Source organism: Chionomys nivalis, chromosome 6 (genome assembly GCF_950005125.1).
Source record: "Chionomys nivalis chromosome 6, mChiNiv1.1, whole genome shotgun sequence".
NCBI lineage: Eukaryota > Metazoa > Chordata > Mammalia > Rodentia > Cricetidae > Chionomys > Chionomys nivalis.
In genome coordinates this window covers 90654495-90673726 of record NC_080091.1, presented here as the reverse complement: position 1 = coordinate 90673726, position 19232 = coordinate 90654495, and the positions used below count along the sequence as shown (strand labels likewise).

At 45.5% G+C, this 19232-nt stretch overlaps 1 protein-coding gene across 3 annotated transcripts in view; it reads left to right on the top strand.

Annotated features, from left to right (window-relative positions):
- Positions 1-19232, top strand: part of Aff1 (ALF transcription elongation factor 1) — a 163738-nt gene that overhangs the window by 20145 nt on the left and 124361 nt on the right. The window contains exon 1 of one of the 3 annotated variants that reach the window (XM_057771557.1): positions 19126-19167. The exons of the other annotated variants lie outside the window; for them this stretch is intronic. The gene's annotated coding sequence lies outside the window, so the exon portion shown is untranslated. Of the gene's footprint in view, positions 1-19125; positions 19168-19232 lie in introns of those variants that run through there. 3 annotated transcript variants of the gene reach the window in all.

The following is a 19232-nucleotide window of genomic DNA, read 5'->3' as shown; positions in this document are numbered from 1 at the left end:
CTAGTCTTTGTCTTGTATTCCCAGCATGCTTTGCTTGGGTCTCCTTTTTTGTACTAAGGAGCAGGTGTTTCTTGTGTAGTGTGTATTTTCTACCTTCATGATGTGTGTTTGTACTAGCCAACTTTTTGATGCAGTCTTGAAGAATAATTCAGTGGACATCGAGAAAGAATTTTCAATAATATGAATAAGTTATTTAAATTAGCTATTAAAACACACTTGAAAGAGAGAAAGAAAGAAAGAAAGAAAGAAAGAAAGAAAGAAAGAAAGAAGAAAACAAGGAAGGAACTGACTCAAACTACTCAATAAATGCCTCTGCCTCCCAAGTGCTGGGATTAAAGGTGTCTGCCACCACTGCCCGGCTTCAATAAATATTTCTTGAGTGAGAGGGGTTAGAGCCTGGAAACTCAGGATGTCGTCTGTTCTTCCCCTTGAGAATCCTTTGTGGATTCAGTGTCAGGTGACTCAGCTGTGAAGTACACATTCTCTTCCCTACTACAGGGACAGCATGGGACCTTCAAAGGCCTCAGTGGAAAGTGCCCTCCTTTGTCTTTGGTTTGATCAAAATTTTGGCTACACATAAGTCTTGAATTTTTGCATAAATGTCTTGTCATTTATAGATTGGTTTTGACAGCACTTCCAAAGGTCTTTCCTACTTGACGTCTGTGGAAAGTAATGTATTCTGCATTCTTAGCTGACATTTAAATGCTTTCTGTCTTTTTCATTTAAATGAGAATTTGTAAGTTGGTGGTCTGTGGGATGAATCTGGTCAACATGTGGGCTTTGGTTAGTGTAGGGCCCAGCTATGAGGACTCAATAGAAACCACCCAGGCATCACCCAGGAACAGACTATCCAAGGGGAAATGCCTAACATTCCAGCCATTATAGACACAATCACCTGATGTCCCTTTGCCTAGCACACACCCATTCCCTGTCACCAAGACACCCCTAGACAAATGTCAGCCAATCAGGGGTCCTGAACCTTCGAAGTCCCCCTCACCCCAACCTCTGCTATGGTAAAAACCCTATCCCAACTGGGCTCATGGCTCTCTGTCCTCACTGCTATGTTGGATGGATTGAGGGTCCAAGGTCGAACTTGAATAAAGGCTCTTTGTTTGTTTTTTTTTTTTTTTTTTTTTTTTTTTTTTTTTCGAGACAGGGTTTCTCTGTGATTTTGGAGCCTGTCCTGGAACTAGCTCTTGTAGACCAGGCTGGTCTCGAACTCACAGAGATCCGCCTGCCTCTGCCTCCCGAGTGCTGGGATTAAAGGCGTGCACCACCACCGCCCGGCCAAGGCTCTCTGTTTTTGCGTACAAGTGCAGACCCCATGGTGGTTTTTTTGGGGGGGGGATCCTGTGATCTCAGTATAACAGTTGTCCCTTTTTAGCATTCTGAGAGAAAAACTATCTGCAGATACTTTTATCTAACAGTCTAGGTCCCCATTTTTTTCTTGATTTTTAAGTTTTAGGAACTCTAGACTCATGCTACATAGCCACACTAACATAGGACGAATATATGAGGTTCAACATACACATTCTCTCTCCAAAAGATTTATTATTTGGTATGTATGTGTGTGTAATCATGTATGTGTGTTGTCAGAAGTATTGGATCCCCTGGAGCTATAGTTACGGGCGGTTGTGAACTGCTCAATGTGTGTGTGTTCTGGGAACAGAACTCACTTCTACTGCAAGGGCAGCTTGTGCCCTTAACCACTAAGCAATTTCTCCAATCCCAACCTGTTTGCAAGAGTCTTATGTAGCCCAGCCTGGCCCTCTGGACCTTCCTGCCTTCACCTCCTGGTAATATATGGGCTTGTACCTCCATGTGGGTTTGATCAGTCACAGCTCTTTAAGATAAGATGTCACTTCTCTCGTCTGAGCCCCCAAGTGACTTCCATCATTTCTTTCCTAGAATGTCAAGATGATTATCCCTTTAGTCTACAGGTCAACAACAGTTCTCCCTGCCAATCTACTTTGTCTCTTGGCTCAAGGGAAAGCCTTCAAGCTTTCCAGTTTGTATAATTGATACCCAGCTACATCCATCTGGTCAACCTGGGTACCCTAACATGCAACCCATTCAGTATCGTTGACCTTTTACTGTTTTGATCCATCTGTAAGTACAGCCTAAGTAAATGGTCTTGTTATTGTTATTATTTTTATTGGGTTTTATTTTTGCTTTTTCCCCCTAAGACAGTGTTTCTCTCTGTGTAGCCCTGACTGTCCTAAAACTGGCCTCAAATTCACTGAGATCCACCTTCCTCTGCCTCCCAAGTACTAGGACTAAGGGCATGAGCCTCCACTGCCCAACTATATTGGATATTTTGTTTTGTTTTAAGACAGGGTTTCTCTGTTGCCCTGACTGTCCTGGATCTTGATTTGTAGACAAGGCTGGCCTTGAACTCAGAATTCTTGTTTCTGACTCCTCAGTACTAGGACTAAAGGCATGTGATACCACACTTGACTAAGTACACATTATAAATGTGTGTATCAACAAGAAAATTTTCTGGGAATGGTGATGCACACCTTTAACCTCAGTACTGGGGAGGCAGAAGCAAGCTGATCTCTGTGAGTCCCAGAAGAGCCTGGTCTGTAGAGTGTGTTCCAGGCTTGCCAATAATACTACAGAGGGAGACACTGTCTCAAAAAAAAAGAAAGAAGCCAGGCGGTGGTGGCGCACGCCTTTAATCCCAGCACTTGGGAGGCAGAGGCAGGCGGATCTCTGTGAGTTCGAGACCAGCCTGGTCTACAAGAGCTAGTTCCAGGACAGGCTCCAAAAAACCACAGAGAAACCCTGTCTCGAAAAACCAAAAAAAAAAAAAAAAAAAAAAAAAAAGAAAGAAAGAAAGAAAGAAAAGAAAAGAAAATTTAAGGTGCATGCTTGTAATTCCAGCACTTCATAGGCAAAGACTAGAAGATGCAGATTTAGAGACCAGCTTTAGTCACACAGTAGGTTTGAGGCTGCCCTGGTCTATATGAGATGCCATGTTTTAAACAAAGCAAAGAAAGAAACAAACAGAAATTAAAATGGGACTGAGGAGATGGCTCAGAAACTTGTTCTGTTGCTCTTGCAGAGGACCCAAGTTTGGTTCCCAGTGCTTACTTACTTTGGGTGGCTTAAAACTGATGCTAAGTCCTGCTGCAGGGATCCGATGTCACTTCTGGCACCTTCACACAGACGTGTGTATACATAATTTCAAATAATCAGGCACAGGGGCACACATCTTTAATGCTAACACCTGGCAAGCAGAGGCAGGAGGATCTTTGTGAGTTCGAGGTCAGCCTGGTCTACAGAGTGAGTTCCAGGACAGCCAGGGCTAATACAGAGAAACCTTGTCTCAAACAAACAAACAAACAAACAAACAAATAAATGTTTTTCTTGTTTCGAAGGAGGGTCTCTCTAAGGTTAAAAGCATGCACTAGCACTGTGCCTGGCTAATAAGTTTTTTCTTTTTTTAAAAGAAGACTAAAGGGGCTGGAGAGATGGCTCAGAGGTTAAGAACATTGGCTGCTCTTCCAGAGGTCCTGAGTTCAATTCCCAGCAACCACATGGTGGCTCACAACCATCTGTACTGAGATCTGGCGCCCTCCTCTGGCTTGCGGTCATACATCGAGGCAGAATGTTGTATACATAATAAATAAATAAATCTTTTTTTTTAAAAAAAAAAGAAGACTAAAAATGACTGTGTGGAAGTGGTGCGCACCTTTAATCTCAGCACTTGGAAGGCAGAAGCAGGCAGATCTCTGAGTTCTAGATGAGCTTGGGCTATAAAGTGGTTCCTGGACAGCCAGGGCTACACAGAGAAATTCCGCCTTGAAAAAGCAAAAAAAAAAAAAAAAAAGGATTTTTTTTTCTTTTTTCTTATTGCGTTTATTGTGTGTGTGTACTTGGGCAGGTGCACACCACAGATCTGTGTAGAGGACCCTTTGCAATGCCCAGGAGTTGATTCCTTCTTTCCACTGTGTGGGTTCCAGAGATGGAACTTGTTTGTCAAGCTTCATGACTTTCCTTACCCACTGAGCCACCTCGCAGGGCCTGCAAGCACCACTGGGCTAAGTTTAGAGAAAAGACTCATATTGATGAGGACAAATGGCCTTGTAGCAGCTAGTTCAAATTCAAGCCACATTCTCAATCCCCTTATCTTTGAATTGCTTTGACTGGAGTTTCTGATTGGTTTTTCCCCCTTCCTGCAGCAGAACCTTTTTTTTCTTTTGGCTTTATTTCACTCATGAGTTCAATTTTTTTTTTATCCATTTTAAATCAATTGCCATGACTTCTCATTTTCTTCTTTTAATCTTAAAGGTAAATTTAAGTTTTTCATACCGTGCACTGAATTTTCTTCTGGGATTGGGCCCAGGTATGGCAGTGGAACCAGAATAAGCTGAGAGATAGTCAGGATATGTTTGTTTCATAGCTGAGGAAAATAGATTTTTATTTCACAGTCTCCTACTCGATTTTTGGGTATGATTTAATTGTCTCTATGAAGGGGTACTTGCCAGAGAATCGGATGAGTTTTTCAGTGTTCGTGAAATCCTGGGGGATTGCATTTTATGATCCCTGCTCTGGCCAATGCCTCTCTCCTGCAGAACGCCTCCAGCACAAGTGACTCTCCTAATTGAGAAGAGCGCCCAATTACTGAGGAAGCTACAAGGTGTTAAAGCAGATTAGCGCCTATTATTCAGACAGATTTTCCCAGGCTGAGTAAACGAGGGACTAAGTCCTACATGCTTACTGAAGAGATTAATGGTCCTTGACCATGTTTTTGTGTTTTTTCCCTCTGAAATAGCGATTGGCTTAGGCAATGTAAGGAATCCGCACCTGGAAACATGAACTGGGAGTGTGAAGAAGGTCCCTGAGGTTTTCGAGCTTCAACCTAACTTGCAAGCTTCATGCTGCTGCTTGCTGCTGCTGGCACAGGACATGGCCTTCCGGTGTTAAAGAAACACGGTGCTAATTGGCAGGTTCATGTCATCGTTCCCTGCAGCTTTAAATGAGTCAGTCCAGATTGATGGCCTTAGGAAAGTTTAGTTTGGGGTCTGTCCCAGACGAGGGAGAGTCATTTTTATAATTACTTTCTGAAGGGTCGGTTAATTTGGTGGTGGGAGATTAAATTGTAGACGGATTGCCTGGTAAGGTTATGTATCCTCAGCTCAGTCACGAGGGTCACATCCCGCTCACAGTCAGGGGTCCGAGACCAGCTGCTGTGAGGGCCTCTTCTGTGACGTGGATAGAAAGGCAGATTGATTGATTGGACTCTAGAGCCGTGTTAAAGCCGGCTCAGGGCATCATGCACATAAAGCGCTTATCCATGTGCCTGGACCATCTTACACCCACAGTCTGACACCAGTTGTCCACTCCGCCAAGTGTTGTGGAGTCTTGCATCGACCTTCATTCTCCTTCAACAGGCAGGATTTGATTAGCGCCCAGAGCCTAGAAAAGAAAAGGAACTTCTCCAGGAACAGCTCAGTGGGGTGGACATTGAGAGATTTGACATGGAGACACAGGTTGCAGACCATTTACTGCCACTGCCTCTTGCTCGGTACCTCTGTAAATTATTCTTCCCAAGCACACATGCGAGGCACACAACAGGTGGTAGCCCAATGTATGTGTTCACTGTGATCTATTTCATCTTTAAGAATGACTGTGTGTGGGGGGGTGAGGGGGTGGGCAGGGGGAGTCCAGAGGTGGCGGCACATACTTTTTATTCCAGCTCTGGGAGGCAGAGGTAGGCCTCTGTGAATCTGAAGCCAGCCTAGTCTACAAAGCAAGTTCCAGGACATCCAGGGCTACACAGAGAAATTCTGTCTTGGGAAAAAACAAACAAACAAACAAACAAACAAAAAACAAATAAAAAGTGCCTGTGGGGTTGCCCCAAATCATAAAAAATATTGTGTCATAAAATATTTTCGGCCGGGCGGTGGTGGCGCACGCCTTTAATCCCAGCACTCGGGAGGCAGAGGCAGGTGAATCTCTATGAGTTTGAGACCAGCCTGGTCTACAAGAGCTAGTTCCAGGACAGCCTCCAAAGCCACAGAGAAACCCTGTCTCGAAAAAAATAAAATAAAAAAAAATAATAATAAATTAAAAAAAAATAAAAAAATGAAATATTTCCTCTTCTGTAACAATCAATTGAGGCAAAATTTGTTCACCTTTAAAAAACAGAGGCTAACACTTTAGCCCGCCTTTATTCTTTAATATTTGTTTACTTTTATGTGTATGGATATTTTGCCTGCTTGTATGTATATGTACTATTTGCGTGCCTGGTACCCATGGAGACAAGAAGAGGGCATTGGACATCACACTGGGGCTGGGAACTGAACCTGGGTTCTTGCCAGAGGAGTAACTAGGGCTCTCAACTGCTGAGCCATCTCCCCAACTCCCGGGACAGTCCGCTTTTACAGCATCCTTCCTTCATCACTAATAGGTGAAGTTATTGTTTTGTAGCTAACCCGGGCACCTCCATCCTCGCCTATGTAATGATATTCATCTGCTCTGCGCGGCTTGTATACATGTACGTGTGTATTGTAGCATGTATTTATCTCACTCCTTTTTATTGCACTATGCCGCTGTCTAGGTGGTTGTCTTTTTCTTGCTGTTCACATTTAGGCTGCATTGTCTTCTACTCTGAATAACGCACATGTGTTCCATGTGGGTGGAGGGCGGGCGTTCAGGTGAGGGATTGTGTGCTTGTGAGGCAGATGCGTCCAGAGGCACCTACAGATTATTCTAAGCACTCAGTCTTCAGAGCCAGGAGGTGGTTTCAGGGTCATTTGCATGTGGCTTGCCTCTCTGCCTTCAGCCCCAGCTGTACAAACGCTGACAAGCAGAAGCTGATGACTTAATCTATTCCTTGCTGTATGTGTAATGCACCCTGTCCAGGCCTCCCTATCTGCTTAGGTGTGAATGTTTTTGGACTCCTGCTGGATGCGAAGGCCAGGAAGAATTCTTTTCTTTCTGAACAGCTTCAGCTGTGCTGAGTCCTAGCCTGTTAAACTGGTTGGAAGCTTCCTTCAGAATTCAGAGACCAGAGTTAGAATTGCAATCCCGCTTCCCCCTGATTTTCACAAGTTTGGGAAATGTAATTTCAAATCTCAACTTTTGTTTTCTGTCCTTGTAGTCCTGAAAAGAGTAAAGGCACAGTGATATGTGGCTAAGGCCTCGGGGTGCTGGGCCACTAGCATCGTGGGCGCCGAAACATTTTGAGCTGCAGTAAAAACACATGCCCCAAGGCCCTGTGCACTTTCATTTCCACTTTGACCAACTGGCCCTAACTCTTCCTCCTCAAGAAGCCTTTCCAACAGTGGAGGAGGATACTGCTCTTTTCTATCTTAAAAAAGATTTAAGGCACGCCTTTAATTGCAGCACTCTGGAGGCAGAGGCAGGCGGATCTCCGTGAGTTCCAGGACAGTGAGGGCTACTGTCCTGAAAAACAAAACAACAACAACAGAAAGATTTAAAGGAGGCCAGCAAGAGGCTCAGTGAGTGAAGGTGCTGCGGCCAAGCCTGGCAACCTGATTTCACCCCGTACCCTTGTGGTAGGAGAGAACAGACTCCCAAAGTCGTCACGTCCTGACTTCCACAGGATGAGAGGCAACAAAGGGAGAAGTGCAATAGCAAACCCTTTAAAAGAGTCAATGGCCTTGGGTGCTCTTCCTAGCAGACACAAATAAACATCGGGCTGGCAAGATGTGGTGGCACACGCCTTTGATCCAGCACTCTGAGGGCAGAGACGGTAGATCTCTGTGCATTTGAGGCCAGTGTGCTGGTATATATAGAGAAGTTCCAGGCCAGCCAAAGTCACATAGTAAGACTGTCTCAAAACGAATAAAGAATAAAGAAATTGGTACACGATAGACAGCATGTATTTATTTAGTCAAGGTGTTAATAGATTGTTATAGTAAAGCAAACATGCCATATTAAAGCAACCGAAAGAGGAATTATTATTATTATTATTATGTTTTTGAGACAGGTTGCTCTGTGCAGCCCTAGCTGTCTTGGCACTTGCTTTGTGGTCTCTGTGCAGTCCTAGCTGTCCTGGAACTTGCTTTGTAGACCAGGCTGGCCTCAAACTCACAGAAATCCACCTGCCTCTGCCTCCCAGTGCTGGGATTAAAGGCCTGTGCCACCACTGCCGGACTAAAAGAGGAATTATTGAGATACATTATTTCTCTTTTGTTTATTTTTCAGAGACAGGGTTTTCACTTTGTAGTCTTGGCTGGCCTGAAACTGTCTACATAGACCATGCTGGCTCAGAACTCAGAGACCAGCCTGACTCCCATATGCTGGGATTAAAGGCGTGGTCTATCGCACCCTGCCCTTAGAAGCTTTTTAAATTGTGAAATCGCTTGTCTCCTGACAAAAGCTGCTGAAGCTCACACACTGCCTTAGGTCTCTCATGTCAGGTCCTGTTTTGGAACATGCATTCTGCTTTTTGTGCAATGAGGGCGCTGTCTGCTCGAGGATGCTTATGGAAGGAGGTAAGTCCCACGTCGTGTAGTATCTGTTAGCTTCCTGTGGGGGCCTTGACTGCGTTTCTGTACAGAAGTGGGGGTTACTGGGTAGGGGGAAGCTTTGCTCGCCACTCTAGGGTTTGGTTTGGCATTGTCTGGAACTGGTTAGTCTTGGAACTTGGGGAGCAAGTTCCTTGCAAGCACATAGGACTGTCCCAGCTTGCTGCTAGCTCTGTCAGTGCCCAGAGGCCGGCAAGAAGCCCCACGACTTTATTGCCAGTTTCCTGATAAATGGAAGCTAACTCAAACGCTGGGTGAGAGTCAAGATGAGGGCAGTTGCTTGCAGTCGTCCAGTTGTCCAGGAGTGTTCTGGATGTCTCAATGATGCTGAAACGATCCAGGGTCTTGAGCCTTCCCTGTGCCACCCTTGACCAGGTGTCCTTTCAATAGTGTGTATTATGTCCAGGGGATGGTTCAGTGGCTAAAGGGGCCTGCTGCCTGGTGACCCGGCCTTGTTTACCAGAACTCTCATAAAGCTGTCCTCTGGCATCCTTGTGTGTATGGTGTCATATACAAGCATGCACACATAATACATGAATAAAAGTAGACACGGTTTTTAAATTTACTTTTATTTCATTTGCATGGGTATTTTGCTTGCTTGTGTATCTGTGTGAGGGTGTCAGATCTTGGAGTTAGAGACAATAGTGAGCTGCCATGTGGGTGCTGAGAATTGAACCCCAGTCCTGGTAGAGCAGTCATTGCTCTTAACCACTGAGCCATCTCTCCAGCCCAGTAAACAAATTTTAAGGAGTATATTTTATTGTCATGTTACAATTCATTTTTGAGTCATGCTCTTGCTCTGTAGCCTAGGCGGGCATTAAGTTCTCCATCATGCCCTTCTCTTCTGGCTAAGAACTGTAATTTATTTATTTTTTCTGTTTTTTGAGACTGGGTTTCACTGTATAACCCCAGAGAACCTGGAGCTTTTACTAGGTCGGGCTGTCCTTGAACTCACAAAAGATCTTCCCATCAGTACTCCCAGAGTACTGGAATTAAAGGTGCTTGCTGCCGAGCCCAGATTTAAAAAATGGTATGCTTTAATTTAAAATATTTACTTAAAAACAAAACCAAAACAAAACAAGTCAACTGGGCATGGTGGCGCGTGCCTTCAGTTCCAGTACTCTTGGGAGGCAGAGGGTGAGAGGATCTTTGAGTTTGAGGCCAGCCTAGTCTAAGGACCAGCTTGGAGGACTTAGAGACCCTCTCTCAAAAACAAACAAACAAACAAACAAACAAACAAAAAACAAAGTCTCCCTGCAGGTCGCCCTGCTCTTGTCTATCCCTTCAGACTTCTTAGCTACTTTAGAATTCTTTAAACATTTAAAATTCTTTAAAAGAATTTTCCGTAGGTAAAGTGGGTGCTGGGGTTGAGGTCCTTATGTCTGCAACAGGCGCGTGTAGCCGACACATTCCTTACACATCTCCGCCTGGCCCTAAGGGAGGAGGAACTTTTGACGGATTTGGAAGGTTAGACCCCCTTGGGCTTTCTAGGAAAGCCAGAAAGCGAGAGAAAGTTGTTCCAGATGGAATGTGTGTAGCAGGAGGTTTCCTGTCCCGGTGGGGTCGGGGAAAGGGCCATTCAAGGCAGACCTGCACCGGAGTGCGCAGGGGTGTGCCGGGGACTTTCCTTGAGAGAGATCTTAAAGTGATTTCTCCCCGGTCTCTGATAAATAATTGGAAGGAGAGGCAATGAATTTTTTTCTGACAGTTGCTTCTTACTGGGGGCTGGGGCTTCGTTTGCACGTGAAAGGACGGCAGTTGGAGTGGTTGGAATCACAAAAGGCCCTGACTCTTTTCACATCAAAGTGTAAAAGAACCCCCAGGGGTGATGAATGGGGGCTGCTGGACTCTTTCCTTGTAAACAAAGCTGAGGGGTGACCTCTAGATTTTTTTTTAATTAAAAGAAAACAGGGTTTCCTAGTGGTGAGTGCGGGCTGCTCCTAAATTTGACTGCTCTTCCTGGAGGGGTTCTTTGTTAAGGTTGTGTGCCAGTCACGCAGTTACCTAGGGGCCTGCCTTGGTAAAAGCTCCTGCCCAGGGTGGGCCTGCAGGGATTCCTTTTGTCCCTACAGTAAGGCTAGACGCAACGGGATTTCTGAGCCCTGTGGTCCCAGAAGGGTTGAGAATTCAGATCAGTCTCTTCTCTACCCTCGACATCCAAAGAAACTCTTAAGTTGTGTGCCAGGGTGGAAAGCTGGCAGTGGTCCAAAAGTCACTATAAAGTTTTCACTTCGTGATTGACATGGGGTTTCTTTTAAGTAGTTAACAACAGGACTTTGCCTGTGGTCAAAACCTTCAGCTCGTAGCTTTTGTTTGTTTTGTTTTTCCGAGACAGGATTTCTCTGTAGCTTTGGAGCCTGTCCTGGAACTCGCTCTGTTGACCAGGCTGGCCTCGAACTCACAGACATTCACCTGTCTCTGCCTCCCGAGTGCTGGGATTAAAGGCGTGCGCCACCACCGTCCTGTTTTAGCTCGTCACTTTATGAGTAGTGTTTGGATCGCTTTGTGGTGTTGAAAGCAACACCAAGGTCACATTTTCTGGAGAACTAAGTGTTGGGGACTGCTGTCCAGACTGAGGGCACATTCAAGGTTGCACCCTTATAAAACCCCACTGTTCTTTGCTTGGTTCCTCTGTCTACCCTGCAAGATTCTAAGCTGGACCTGAGCAGAACTGAGCATTCCCCACTGGGTACCCCAAAATTCGAAAGCTTTCTTGATTTTGTAACTGTTTGGTAACTGCCCTCACCCTGTGTCCCATGCTAGGTGGAAGATTGGAGGAAGGAGCTGCGGTCTCAGCTGGCAAAGAGCTTGGAGTTCCTGGAAAGGTGGCAGGGCAAACATGGTCTAGCCAAGTGTGCCATATTCGAGGCCTCCTTATCCACCTTGAGAGGAAGGGTGGGGGACCCTAGTAGTTATCACTACTAGCGATGTGCACCCAGTCTTCATGTTTTGAGTATATAGGGATAAGCCAACTAAAACAACTTTTCTTTTTACTGGGGTTTGAGCTAAAACTCAGGGCATCCTAGGGAGCCACTGCACCAGTGAGCATGGTCTTGAGTCCGATAGCCACTGCTATTTAATGGGCACAGCCAAACACTGTTAAGTGTTTTCTACACCTTTTTAATGTATATGAGTAAGTCCACCCGATGCCAGATCCCACTGTGGATGGTTGTGAGCCACCATGTGATTGCTGGGAATTGCATTCAGGTCCTCTGGAAATGCTCTCAACCACTGAGCCATCTCTCCAGCTCCCTCTGCTAAGTATTTCGTAAACCTCCCTCCCTCTCTCCTTTCCCTGTTTCTTACTCTCTTTTATGCAGGGTTTCACTCTAACCCTGACTGATGCTGGGTAGATATATTTTCTTTTTTTTTTTTTTTTTTTTTTTTTTTTTGGTTTTTCGAGACAGGGTTTCTCTGTGGTTTTGGAGCCTGTCCTGGAACTAGCTCTTGTAGACCAGGCTGGTAGGGTAGATATATTTTCATTTCAGTCTTACAACTTCTAATACAATTTCATTTTGTAGATGATAAAAGAACAAATTAGTTGATGAATCTGTGGCAGTTAAACTAGTTTCCTACTTTTATGGATAGATTTTGTAATGGGGCCGGGCGGTGGTGGCGCACGCCTTTAATCCCAGCACTTGGGAGGCAGAGGCAGGCGGATCTCTGTGAGTTCGAGACCAGCCTGGTCCTGGTCTACAAGAGCTAGTTCCAGGACAGGCTCCAAAATCACAGAGAAACCCTGTCTCGAAAAACCAAAAAAAAAAAAAAAAAAAAAAAGCAAAGATTTTGTAACGGGTCTCACTCAATAGCCAAGGGTAGCCTAGAACTCATCAGTAATCCTCCTGCCTCAGTCTCCCAAGTGTTGGGATTACAGGCACGAGCCACCATTTACTGGTTTAGGTCCTACTCTTTTTTTTTTTTTTTTTGGTTTTTCGAGACAGGGTTTCTCTGTGGCTTTGGAGCCTGTCCTGGAACTAGCTCTTGTAGACCAGGTTGGTCTCGAACTCACAGAGATCCACCTACCTCTGCCTCCCAAGTGCTGGGATTAAAGGCGTGCGCCACCACCGCCCGGCTTTAGGTCCTACTCTTACTGGACCCCTAAGACATCCACTAAGCCCCAGCTATATTAGCTGCTTAGGACGGGAGGCAGGGAAATGCTGCAGGCTCTGGCTTGCCTGGAGATTTGTGCTGGATCAATCCTTCTGGAGCCACTGTCAGTGCTGATACAGCCAATGAGTACTAGATAACAGGTTGATCCGAGGGGATCCCTTAGGCAAGGTTGTGACGCCCCAGTGAAGGCACAAAGCTGATTAGGACATAGACTGAGGTGGTTAATGTGCCAGGTGGCAGGGGAAAGATTAGCTAAGTACAAACTGTAAGGGGAGGAGTTGGCTGTCCTGTCTGGACTGTATCAGAGCTGTTTACACACACACACACACATGCACGCACGCACGCACGCACGCATGCGCGCACACACAGTTTCACACTCATGAGATGGTGTTCTCCGAGAGCGCTTGTGGTCGGCGCAGCCCCACACAGGTGCCAGGTGGTGGCCTTGCAGATCAATCAACCTTCCAACGGTTATACCACCGCACAGCTGTTCCTCTTTTAGACCGTCTGTCAACATCCGGCAGAGACTGACTTCCCCCAGTGGCCTCTTGGTGCCTGAGATAGGAAATTTCCTAAATGTAAGGATCTTCCAAGTGGGACCTAGTGTTTCAAGGGTGAGACTGCAGAACAGTGAAAAAAAATGCATAAAAAGCAGTCATGCAGACCTTTAATCCCAGCAGGTGTATCTCTGAGTTTGAGTCAAGCCTGGACTAGGAGTGAGTTCCAGGATAGCCAGGGTCACACAGAAAAAAGGTTTTTCACTACGTAGAGACAGACTGGTGTCTCAGGGGTATTTGGAGCGGCCTTGACTTTGCTGTTCCTCCCTTTGGGTCCTTGACCAAGCAAGCATTAGCAGCCATTGGGTTGCTTCTTTCAGCCTTCCTGCACCCACTGCTGCCTCTTTCAGAAAACTGGTCGAAGGGGCTCAAAACCAGTCAGACTTGGGTTCATATTCTAGTGTCCCCCCTGCTTAGATGTATAAATCTGGGAGAATTATCCCTTCTGCAGTCTGCTCCTTTTCTGTACATTAAAACAGGATTAAGCGTTTATTGTCTTTTTTATTCCAGCAGATGCTAATTGTGGTAGTGCATGCCTTTAAATAACAACTGTTAATAATAATTAAAAATTGGTATCATTTTGAGGCAGTCTCATGTATCCTTCACTGGTCTGGAGCTTACTACATAGACCAGGCTAGCCTAGGAACTCATGGGAATCCACCTGCCTCTGCCTCCCAAGTGCTGCAATTAAAGGCATGCACCACCACTCCCAGTCTTTATCCTTAAAAATAATTTTATGGTTCTGTGTGTTTTGCCTGCATGCGTGTCTGTATTCCACATGCAAGCCTGGAGCTCACGGAGGCAAGGAGAGGGCACTAGACCCCCGAGCCGGGACTGGAGTTACAGGTGGTTGTGGGCTGTTGTGGATACCGGGGATCAAACCTAGATCCTCTGCCAGAGCCAACTGTGCTCTTGTTCCGTTTTTGAGACGGGGTTACTGCTTTATGTAGATCAGGCTGGGTTGGAACTCAACTCAAAGCTTCCAGATGGTGAACGCCATCATACCTGGCCCTTTGAGCAGCTAGTATGCACAATCAGTGGTTCTGAGAATCTGCTTATAGAACCAGCAGTATGGGAAAGCTGTTTCATTATGTGGTACTGCTGGCTGGGGCCTCAGTAGATTTTTCAGACTGACTTCCACTTGTTGTAATTTATTTGTTTATTTATTTGTTTATTGCTCATCCTGTGGGGATCAAGTCCAGGCTCTTCAGCATCCTAGGCATTGCTCTAGTCCTGAGCTATATCCTTAAACCCTAGCTACCCCTTCTCTAAATCTGCATAATTGAAAATGGTTGAAAAGCCAGGTGGTGGTGGCAGCGCACACCTTTGATCCCGGCACTCAGAAGGCAGAGGCAGGCAGATCTCTGATCTGAGGTCTGAGTTCCAGGACAGCCAGGGTTATGCAGAGAAACCCTGTCTCTAAACAAACAAGCCAAAAATGGCAGGTAAATTTATGAACTGATTTATCAATAAAATATGTCATAATTCCCATTGAAAGGTCATTGATATGGATTAATGTAGATAAGTATCTAGAGAAAGTAGGTGTTGGTAATTTTTCCCCTTTTGTTTTAAGCAGGTAGAAGCGATGTTTTCCCCTCAGGTTCTACATGGTGGTTCTTTTTTTCTCAGAGTAATAACAGAATTAAATTATGCATGCATCGGGGTCTGTGTAGCTGCTCCAGCGTCAAAGGGGCCAATTGGAATAGGCGACTTAGGAGCCCCTGAGAGGTAGAGAGGCTCAGGTCTGAGGTGGTCGCCCCAGCCACTTTGGGGTTACCTGGCAGAGCTGGCATCCCAGGGGCCAGGAAGAGAATGCTGTCAGACATTTGACATGCTATGGTTCAGATTTTCAAGGAGTTATTTTTAATTATGTATGTGTGTGTGCATGTGTGTGTGTGTGTGTGTGTATGTGTGTGTGTGTGTGCACATGCACACTCACATGCCTCCGTCACGGAGAGGAATGAGGCTGTTGTGGATTTATGTAGGTGACTCCTAATGACTATTTATTTGACCTTTCTTGCAAAAACAATCCAAAGTTTTTGTTCTTATACTAATTGGTCAGCTTGTTTGTTGTTTGTGTCAAAGCCTGTTACTATGGAGATAGTTATGTCTTGTTGACACAACTGTTGAAGACTGTATTTTAAGGCCTGGCATAAAATCTGCAGAATTGTGTGAGTGGCGACTTCATTGGCCTTTTAAAACCAAGTTGCTTTAAAACACACAGCACAGGCAAACTTCCTGGCTAGCCATACCTGAACATGACCTGCACTTCACTCTACAGGCAAATGTGTCAGAGGCACCTCATGATCGGCGTCTTGTCTGTTGTAGTCAGGGTGCTTACCTTGGGCTAATGTTCAGATGTGTGAGTAATTGTTGCCTATGCGGGACATTTTTCCCCCCGTCATAGAATTTTGAGCCTGTACCTAGGAACAATGTAGTCCTAACCCCATGACCACCATCTATGTTCGGGAGAGATGCATTCTGGGATGGCTTCTAGACAGTTAAAATTGATAGTATCGTTATTAAGCTGATGGACAGTATTGGTGTCTTCGGTTATTTGGTACAGTCTGTTTGCTGACCTGGTGGGATTTGCTGTCCAAAGCTCAGGGGTTCTCAGTATGCATTCTTCCCCGTCAGTCAATGCTTACCTAACATTTCTTCGTTATTGCTTGGGTCTTCATATTCTTTGCCACTGAAAAGGCCCTTTTATGTTTAACAAGTATATAGAAGTGAGATCCATTAAGGCCCAAATCAGAAAACTAGAGAGTGGTTGATTGTATATAACATTTTTTCCTTATATAGATAGGGTCCCACATGTTCTATACTAACCTTGAACTCACCAGGTCCTTGAAGCTGATCTGTCTCTTTCATCCCTGCTCAGCCTGTCTGCTACTTTATCTGCAGTCACTATCAGGAGAGTGTGGGGCTTTTAGGATGTATAGGACGGACCCTCTTTGCTCATGATGCCAACATTCAGGGAAGGCTTCTTGGAGGCAGAGAATTGCTGCTCAATGGTTAAGAGATGCACGACTCTTGAGGAGAAGTAGATAATCCATTTCCCGGCACAGAAACACCAGCTCTGGGGAGATCTATTGCCTCTGGCTTCCTTGGGCACCAGTATGGCTATGCACATACTCACCTCCATGTATAAATATAATATTGTGAGAAGGGTTTTCCCTATGTAGTATGGCTATGTAGACCAGACTGGCCTCAAACTCACAGATCTATCTGCCTCTGCTTCCTAAGTTCTGGGGTTAAAGGCCCAGCAACACACAGACATCTTTAAAAAAAAAAAAAAAAAAAGCAAAAACAACAAATGAAAAACCGGTATTAGTTAGGAGTCAAAAAGAAAAGAAAAATGTGGTAGATGGGAGTGGCGGTGGCAGTGATGGTGATCTACATAAAAGGAACTATTTGTATTCCATAAAGTACTTTATGGAAAAAAAGGAAGATGAGAAGGGGCAACAACACTCCCTCCCCACCTCATAAAAATCTGCTAGACTGTAAGGACTCTTCTAGGAGAGGAACTCGTGGTAGCCTGAGCCCCGTGAGCCCGCATGGCCTATGACTTTGTGCCTACCAGAATGACAAGCCCATGAGAAACAAGTGGGTTAGTGGTTTGATAGGATTTAATAGCATTTTACTTTTTGGGGGGCGGTTGAGATAGGGTTTCCCTGTGTAGTCATGGGTGTCCTGGAACTCTGTAGATCAGGCTGGCTTCTGACTCAGAGATCTACCTGCCTCTGCCTCCCAAGTGCTGGGGGATTAGAGGCGTGGGGCGCCATGCTCAGCGGTTTGATAGGGTTTTAAATGAAGGCTAGAGTTGAGCCTGACATATAAGGGGGATGATTAAGGTCCACAGGAGGGCTGGACACAACCCAGTGGGTTCCGCATGGCTTTCAAGAGAATGGAAAAGGATTTGTTGGTGAATTGGGTGTGAAAAAACAGATGTCCAGAGCATCCAATTTTGAATCCTTTGGCTCTGCACGGAGATTCTGTGTCCTTAGGACAAGGACCACAGGACTGGTCAGATACCTGCCCCCTCTGAACACTGAGGAATGAAAGTGTTTGCCACAGTGTATATGGGGAGTTTGGAGGACTACTCTGCATAGTTGATTGTATCTTCCCTTCTAGTTAGTGGGATCCAGGGATTAAACTCAGCTTCTTAGACTTGCCTCAGGTGCCTAGAAACAGCAAGCGGTCACTGACCAGGTACACTTCTGAGTAGCCACAGTTGGACACGCCTCTCACCTAGAGTCGAACTTTTTGTTGTCTAAGTCTGGAGTTCATTGCAGGCCCTTGCTCAAGGTGTGCATTTGTTGTGAAGAAAAAGCAACTGTGCTGAGGTTTCCAAAGACAAGGAGAAGTGGGGATGCCCAGAGAGAGAAAACTGTAACAACCCAGTGGCGATTTAGTATCAAGATTTGCAAAGCCTGGGGTGTGACTCAGCCCGGAGGGCTTTCCCTATCAGCAAAAACAGTGGTTAGGACACCTTTGTGCCTCCGAGGGCTGGCCGTCTGCCTAGATACTGATATAAAGGAATAGAGAATTTAAAAATGAGTGAGTGTTGGCTTCTGCCCTTAGAAATAGTTATTTTTCTTGTTGTTTATTATATATAAGCAGGATCTCCTCTAGCCCAGACTGGCCCCAAACTTTGCCGAAGATGACCTTGAATTCTTGTTCCTTTTGCTTCCTTCTCCCAAGCACTCAGATTACAGGTCTACCTAGTCAACTCCTTTTTCTTTTTCCTTTTTTATAAATCTTTGGATTTAGAATGTTTTAAGATAAATTTTGGCATTCCTTCATAGTACATTGTAGACTATTTTGTAGTCATGGTGGCCGATGTATGGTGTTGTCATTGCTCTTGGTTCCTATGATGGGCAAAGATCTCAGGAGCAGAACTTTTGGTGACCTTTCAGGAGGGTTTATACTGAGGGGGGGGATGGGAACTAATGACTCTTGTTAAAATAAGCCGGCCAGTGGGTGGTGGTAAGCTATGAGGAGAGATTTATGAGCAACATCCTGTTCTGGAATCATGGCTGGGGACGGAAGAGGGGGAGCAACTGCTGTATAAATCAGGAAGGCAGCTCCGGAAACTGTGTTGGCCACTGGAGGGTCTAAGGATGACTCTTTACTGTGTCCCCGTAATACACGATTGAGGAGATTCTGTAGGTCCTGTTCTTGCGTCCACACAGGGGAGTTAGGTGGGTCCACCTAAAGGGAAAGCATCAGAGCAAAACCAGACCTGGTACAGTGGCCGAGAGTTCTGTGGTCTTCAATTGCTTCCTGCATTGTGAGGAAGAAGAGAGGGGAGCCATTTGGGGGAGGGAGTGGGAGATTGTGTGGATTTTCCTGGGTCTTAGGTTAAGCCCATTCCTCCATGGGTCACCTGCTTGTTCCTCTCACAGTCTGTAGCAGTTCCGACTCAATGCAGGGTGTGCAAGGGAAACCTAACGTCCTGACTAAAGGAGAAGCAGTCACCTAACCAACTCTTCCTTTCCTCAGTGAAGGACATCCAGTGGCAGAGTGGAGTCTAAGATGAGGGCTGGAAAGATGGCTCAGCAGTGGAAGACACCTACTGCTCTTTCAGAACCAAGAGTTCAGTTCCCAGTTCCTCCTTCCTCATCAGCTCTTAACTGCCTGCAACTCCAGCTCCAAAGGATCCAAGGGCTCAGGTCTCCAGACACTGCACTTATTCAGCTATAGGTACACACACACACACACACACACACACACACATGTGCGCACGTATACACACATAGCATTTTTTTCTTCTTAAAAAAGGATAAGATTAGAATGTAGCTGGATTGGCAAAGTGCTTGTCTTGTGTACACAAAGCCATGAGTTCCATTCCTAGCATTGTATAAACTGGGCGTGGAGCTAAAGGACATTCTCAGCTAGACCCAGGCTTGCCTGGAATACCTGCGGCTCTGTCTGGGATACCTCCTGCCTGTGCCTGTGTTTGGAAGTCTACAGACTGCATAGTACAATGAAAGGTACCCGGTTTTTGTTTTTGTTTTTGATGTGATTATTTCATCTGCCAGACTGGATGATGCTCATC